The 7,954-nt window shown below is 38.3% G+C and overlaps 1 long non-coding RNA gene across 1 annotated transcript; it reads left to right on the forward strand.

Annotated features, from left to right (window-relative positions):
• Positions 1 to 1,694: 1,694 nt before the first annotated feature.
• LOC128286775 (uncharacterized) lies at positions 1,695 to 3,938 on the forward strand. Its single transcript, XR_008277483.1, has 3 exons — positions 1,695 to 1,882; positions 2,802 to 2,843; positions 3,725 to 3,938. It is a non-coding gene; the product is annotated as an uncharacterized LOC128286775 (long non-coding RNA).
• Positions 3,939 to 7,954: the final 4,016 nt, after the last annotated feature.

The raw sequence follows: 7,954 nt of genomic DNA on the forward strand, positions 1-7,954 counted from the left end.
TTTGGAAAATACTTTCATTGCGGAAGCTTTGCTTGTTGTCGTATTATTTTGAAATCAATTGTTATTTTTGAAAACGCGCCCTAAAGCTATCCAATTTCAACAGTTAAAATAAGTAATACCTATCTTAGTAATACATATTAAAACCATCAAAAATAATTAAGCGGCCTTATTACATTTAAAAAACCCAAAACTTCAAATGTAAAGAAAAGGATGTCCAGTTCACCAAAAGAAAACCAAACTTTCGAGCGGGTGGCCACTCCAATTCCTTCTGACTCCAAGCCCACTATGGTTGAGGATTTCTGCGTGGATGAAAATAAAAGGGTGAGTTTGGGAAACTCGGTGTGTAAGGAAAACCCATTCAAAGCCCAAGTCGGCTCAAGCCTATTGGGCCTAAGCCCATTTAGGTAATAATGATGGTCTTGGACCAAAGCCCTTTTCAGATTACAATAAACGGGCCTTAGCCCTTATTCAGATAATGAGATGGCCCATAGGCCCATTTCAAAATACATGCAACATCAATAAACATATGCAGGCCTATTTGGGGAGACTACTCAACCCACCAACCACTACACTCCACCCGTACCAGCCATACACTCCATGTGGGGAATAGCTCAACCCACCCATTAACACTCCACATTTGCGACCTTTTTGCTCAGATTAACGATAAATTGAGGAAAAGCCTCCAAGACGTGGACAAGCCACTTTCAGTACTTCCTCCGTCAATATCCCAGTCCCATGCATCAGATAATAACAACATGGCATGCAGTAAATAACAATAGTCAAACATGTATTTAGGTCAATTTAACCCTAGGGGTATTTCGGTAATTTTGTACCTAGGGGTATAACAGTAATTTTCCATACATATGGGTATTATAGTAATTTATCTATTCTTAAGGTTTTTCATGTATATTCCTACTTTTCATGTACTAACAGAATCACGTACCGAGGGTTCTTACTGAATTGGGCCCGTTGGCCCATCATTCCAATTTTGGCCCATTAAGCCCAAAAATATCGAGGGCACAGAAATCATGCACTTTGCAATCCAAATTTTGTAGCTTACCAAAAACATTAATCAATTTACCTCACGAGCATTTGCACACTCACAGATCTACAAAATACCGGTTTTTGGCATTTCGGCTTTTCGACTTTTGCCGATCCAGACTAAGAAAGAAGGTGTTAGTTACACACCTGTTTGCGACGATATGCTGACGAGATCCACACATGAACCACCTTGTAACGCCCCAATTTTCGGGGATTCTGTGAATGTTGGCATAGGTTTCATTATGTTAGTGGGCCTCTAGAAGGCCCAAGCTTAAGATAGAAACCGACAATTTTAGTTAATTTTTGTTCCATAAGAAAAAGGGAGTGAAATTATGAAATAAGACCTATGTGAAAATGTTTGAAAATGCTATAGGCTAAATTGAAATGGCCAAATAAATAGGAGTGCAAAATAGGAGGATTTGCATGACAAACCTCCCATTTTACATGAAGTGGCTAGCCATCATGTTGTTGTAGACAAAATGTACACTTGATATCTATAATTTATGGTACAAATTGATACAAATTGATAATAGGTTAGGTAAATGTTTCATGATAATAGGTTAGGTAAATGTTCCATGATAATAGGTTAGGTAAATGTTCCATGATAATGGGTTAGGTAAATGTTTCATGATAATGGGTTAGGTAAATGTTTCATGATAAGAATTTCATGTCTTTTGTATTAAAGAATTAAATGGATGAAATATGAAGTTTTATTAAAAGAAAAAGGGGTGAAAAGAACAAAGTTTTGTCCATCTTTATTCATCATAGCTGAAAGTTAGAGAAGAGAAAGGAGAGGAGAAAGCTCTTGAGTATTCGGTCATTAGGAGGAGGAAAATTGAAGGTAAGTTCTTGGTACCTTGCTTCTATTTTGAGGTTCATGAGTTCTTCTTGATTCTACCTTAACTCTTGAAGTATATTTTGATTTTTAGTTGTGTTGTGAGCATTTAGTCATGAATTAAAATGAAGGAAATGGTTGTTGTTTCATGTTCTTTTGATGAAAAATGGAAGATAGGTGAAGTTGAGCCAAACAAATGAGCATACATGTGCCTTAGATGCTAAAGGGAAAAATCGGCTAACATGTTGTGCTTTAAAATGATGAAATGGAGATTATGCTTAAGTAAAAATCATAGATATGTGATGATTGATTGGTGATATACATGTTTAAATAACATGCATGCAAGATAGGTGTATGAAAGAGTGATTTGGTAATAAATCTGCTTGGGACAGCAGCAGTAACGTGACTTTGGAAAATCACCATAAATTGTGGGAGATGAGTTAGAAGCTGAATAAATTATGTAATTAAAGCTTAATGAGTCTAGTTTCAAATGAAATAAACAAGAACATATTTTGAATTCTGTACAATGAGAAATTTGATTCGTAATGAAGAGTGGTCAGATTAGTCAAACAGTGAAACATGGGAAACTTTGAGAAAAATCTGGTATTGATTGGCTAAACCAAAAATTCTGAAAATTTTATGGATAGAAGATATATGAGTCTATTTTCAGGGAAAATTAACGGTACTTAATTTGGAGTTTCGTAGCTCTAGTTATAAATGATTTAGTGACTGTTACTCAGGAAGACAGCTTGCAGTGAAATTATGATTATGTGGTAAACATTGACAAAAATTTGTTAATGAGTTGCTTATTGATTTCTTATAAGCTTACTATGATCTGTAGGTGTGGTTGGCCGAATATTGTAAGGGGTTAATATGTAGTTTGTATTTGAATAGTTAGATTAACGTGTTAGTAATCCAATTGTAGGCGGTTCGTGTGTGGATCTCGTCAACATATCGTCGCAAACAGGTGTGTAACTAACACCCTCTTTCTTAGTCTAGATCGGCAAAAGCCGAAAAGCCAAAATGCCGAAAATCGATATTTTGTAGATTTGCGAGTGTGCGAATGCCTATGAGGTAAATCGATTAATGTTTTTGGTAAGCTGCAATGTTTGGACTGCAAAGTGCATGATTTCTGTGCCCTCGATATTTTTGGGCTTAATGGGCCAAAATTGGAATGATGGGCCAACGGGCCCAATTCGGTAAGAACCCTCGATGCGTGATTACGTTAGTACGTGAAAAGTAGGAATATGCATGAAAAACCCTAAAATAGATAAATTATTGAAATACCTTTAAAAGTGAAAATTTACGTTTACCCCTAGGAGATAAATTATCGAAATACCCCTAGGGTTAAATTGACCTAAATGCATGTTTGACTATTGTTATTTCTTGCATGCCATGTTGTTATTATCGATGCATGGGATTTGGGATATTGACGGAGGAATCTTGAAAGTGGCTTGTCCACGTCTTGGAGGCTTTGCCTCAATTTATTGATAATCGAGCAGCAAGGTGCAAGCTGTGGAGTGTTAAATTTGGGTGGGTTGAGCTATTCCCCACATGGAGTGTATGGCTGGTACGGTGGAGTGTAGTGGTTGGTGGGTTGAGTAGTCTCCCAAATGGGCTTGCATATGTTTCTTGATCTTGCATGTATTTTGAAATGGGCCTATGGGCCATCTTGTTATCTGAATAAGGGCTAAGGCCCAGTTTATTGTAATCTGAAAAGGGCTCTGGCCCAGTACCACTGTTACTTGAATGGGCTTAGGCCCAATGGGCTTGAGCTGACTTGGGCTTTGAATGGGTTTTTCTTACACACTGAGTTTCCCTAAACTCACCCCTTCTTTAACCTTGCAGGTGAGTCTTGATGTGGGTGACTTGGAGCCGGAGGGGATTCAGAGTGGCCATTGTGAACACTTTTGGGTTTGAAAAAGAGACTGGTATTCTTAAGTTATTTTTAATTACTATTTAAAGTTTTGGGTTGTAATAAGGTCATTTTAACTTTATTTTCTTCTTTGATTTTCTGGGATTATATTATTTTAAACAACCTTAAATTGATGGATAATAACAATTCAAATGGGCTAGACTTAGGGCACGATTTCAAAACGATATTTTTTTTTAAATAACACGATGACACGAATATTCAATTTACCAAAGATAACCACTCAAAGAAATTTCAATTTGTTATAACCAAGTGTAGCAATGGATGTGGACATGTCTAGGATTGGATCCAATCGAGAGCTTGGTACTTAGCGACCTTCATGGCTCACCTCCTCTGTTATGGATACCTACCGGTGCCCACTTCCATTCACTTGGTTAGTTTGACAAAATTCGGCTTTTTTTTAAAACACTAAAAAGGGAACACGGGTTTTTGACTTCAAAGTGGCACGTCGGATTCGGCCTTAACGTCTGGGCCGGGTTTGGGGTGCTACACGCCTACAATTGGATTACTAACACGTTAATCTAACTATTCAAATGCAAACTACGTATTAACCCCTTACAATATTCGGCCAACCACACCTACAGATCATAGTAAGCTTATAAGAAATCAATAAGCAACTCATTAACAAATTTTTGTCAATGTTTACCACATAATCATAATTTCACTGCAAGCTGTCTTCCTGAGCAACAATCACTAAATCATTTATAACTCGAGCTAAGAAAATCCAAATCAAGTGCCGTTAATTTTCCCTGAAAATAGACTCATATATATTATATCCATAAAATTTTCAGAATTTTTGGTTTGGCCAATCAATACCAGATTTTTCTTAAAGTTTCCCATGTTTCACTGTTTGACTAATCTGACCACTCTTCATTACGAATCAAATTTCTCATTGTACAAAATTCTAAATATGTTCTCGTTTATTTCATTTGAAACTAGACTCATTAAGCTTTAATTACATAATTTATTCACCTTCTAACTCATCTCTCACAATTTATGGTCATTTTCCAAAGTCACGTTACTGCTGCTGTCCCAAGCAGATTTATTACCAAATCACTCTTTCACACATAACTTACATGCATGTTATTTAAACATGTATATCTCCAATCAATCATCACATATCTATGATTTTACTTAAGTATAATCTCCATTTCATCATTTTAAAGCACAACATGTTGGCCGATTTTTCCCCTTAGCATCTAAGGCACATGCATGCTCATTTGTTTGGCTCTACTTTACCTATCTTCCATTTTTCATCAAAAAAACATGAAACAACAGCCATTTCCTTCATTTTAATTCATGACTAAATGCTCACAGCACAACTAAAAACCAAAATATGCTTCAAGAGTTAAGGTAGAATCAAGAAGAACTCATGAACATCAAGATAGAAGCAAACTACCATAAACTTACCTTCAATTTTCTTCCCCAAGTGACCGAACATTCAAGAGCTTTCTCCTCTCCTTTCTCTTCTCTAACTTTAGGCTATGATGAACAAAGATGGACAAAACTTTGTTCTTTTCACCCCTTTTTCTTTTAATAAAATTTCATATTTCATCTATTTAATTCTTTAATACAAAAGACATGAAATGCCCATCATGGAACATTTACCTAAACCATTATCATGGAACATTTACCTAACCCATTATCATGGAATATTTACCTAATCCATTATCATGGAACATTTACCTAACCCATTATCAATTTGTACCATGAATTATGGATATCAAGTGCTCATATTATCTACAACAACATGATGGCTGGCCACTTCATGTAAAATGGGAGGTTTGTAATGCAGATCCTCCTATTTTGCACTCCTATTTATTTGGCCACTTCAATTTAGCCTATAGCATTTTCAAACATTTTTCACATAGGTTCTATTTCATAATTTCACCCCATTTTTCTTATGGAACAAAAATTAACTAAAATTGTCGGGTTCTATCTTAAGCTTAGGCCTTCTAGAGGCCCACTAACATAATTAAGCCTATGCCAACATTCACAGAATTCCCGAAAATTGGGGCGTTACAACTCTACCCTCCTTAAAGAAATTTCGTCCTCGAAATTTACCTGATCCAACTAGTTGAGGGTATTGTTGACGCATAGTCTCTTCTGATTCCCAAGTAGCTTCTTCCCTTCCATGATTACGCCAAAGTACTTTCACTAATGGGACAGATTTCCTTCTGAGAACCTTAACATCTTGAGCTAATATTTGGACAAGCTCCTCCTCAAAGGTCAAATCAGTCTGAACTTCAATTTCTGCAACTAGCAGGACATGAGCAGGGTCAGAACGATAACACCTTAACATGGAGACGTGAAAAACATCATGAATCTGTCTAACTCGAGGCAATTCAAGCGATAAGCCCTTGGGCCTACTCGCTTCAAAACCCGATAAGGCCCAATGAACCGCAGACTCAACTTGCCCTTCTTACCAAACCTCAATATCTTCTTCCAAGGAGAAACCTTTAAGAAGACCATATCACCTACTGAGTACTCAATCTCCTTACGCTTCAAATCTGCATACGACTTTTACCTATCAGATGCTTCTTTTAACCGATCCCTAATTATTCTGACCTTATCCTCAGTATCAGCTACCAACTCTGGTCCAAGAACTTGTCGCTCTCCTAGTTCGGTTCAACAACTAGGTGTACGACACCTTCGTCCATCTGATGCTTCATACGGTGCCATTGAATACTACCGTAAGCTGTTATTGTACGTAAATTCTACCAACGGCAAGTAATCCTTCCAACTACCTCGAAAGTCAATCACGCATCCCCTCAACATGTCCTCCAGAATCTGAATAACCCTCTCTGACTGACCATCAGTTTGGGGATGGAAAGCCGTACTAAAGTTCAATCGCGTCCCCAACGCCTCATGCAACTTTTGCCAAAACCGAGATGTGAATCGGGATCCGGTCGAGACAATCGAATCGGGACTCCATGAAGTCGTCCAATCTCCGCCACATACAGCTTGGCTAACTTTTGAAGTGAAAAGTCAGTATGAACAGGTATGAAATGGGCCGATTTGGTCAACCTATCCACAATCACCCATACCGAGTCTTTTTTCGATGGTGTCAAGGGCAGCCCACTCACAAAGTCCATGGTTACCCTCTCCCACTTCCAAAGTGGTATCTTCACTAGTGCATGATCCGAAGGTAATTGATGCTCAGCTTTCACTTGCTAGCATGTCAGACATTTCCCTACAAACTCCGTTACTTCTCGTTTAAGTCCAGGCCACCAGTACAATTCTCGCAAGTCGTGATACAACTTGTTCCCTCTAGGATGCATGGCACAAAGTCCTCCATGAGCTTCCTTCAATATTGTCTGCCTCAAATCAGAGTCCTTCGGAACACAAATTCTTCCTCAGAAACACAAAACTCCTTAGCCATTTAACCCAAACTCAGAAGTTTCCCCTTCCTTAACTTGTTGGAAACGAGCGACCAAAGACTCATCGTTCAACCGCTTTTCCTTAATCTGATCCACCCAGGTTGGCCTCACTTGCAACTCGATAGCAGATTTCCATCATCATCTGAGACTCAGACGAGCAAACATTGCTCTTAGATCGAATCTGACTCTCACGACTTAGAGCATTGGCTACCACATTAGCCTTGCACGGGTGATACTCGATCGAACAGTCATAATCCTTAAGTAACTTAATCCATCTCCTTTGTCTAAGGTTCAGCTCCTTCTGAGTCAACAAATACTTAAGACTCTTATGGTCAGTGTATATAATACACCTTTCTCCATACAAGTAATGTCTCCAAATCTTAAGTGCAAATATCACCTGCGCCAACTCTAAATCATGAGTCGGATAGTTCCCCTCATGAGGCTTAAGCTGTCGTGATGCATATGCAACCACCTTACCCTCTTGCATTAACACGCAGCCCAAACCCACGTATGATGCGTCTCTGTACGTAGTAAAATCCTTCCCAGACTCTGGCTGAATTAACATAGGTTCTTCAGTCAGAACTTTCTTCAACTTCTCAAAAGCCTCCTACTAGGTCTCAGTCCATTCAAACGGTACCCCTTTCCTTATGAGTTTTGTCAGAGGTGCTGCCATCACAGAAAAACCTTCCACAAACCTTCTGTAGTATCCTGCCAACCCTAGGAAACTTCAAATTTTCGACACCGTCCTAGGTGGCTTCCACTCCA

The sequence above is a fragment of the Gossypium arboreum genome, chromosome 13 (genome assembly GCF_025698485.1).
Source record: "Gossypium arboreum isolate Shixiya-1 chromosome 13, ASM2569848v2, whole genome shotgun sequence".
Classification (NCBI taxonomy): Eukaryota; Viridiplantae; Streptophyta; class Magnoliopsida; order Malvales; family Malvaceae; genus Gossypium; species Gossypium arboreum.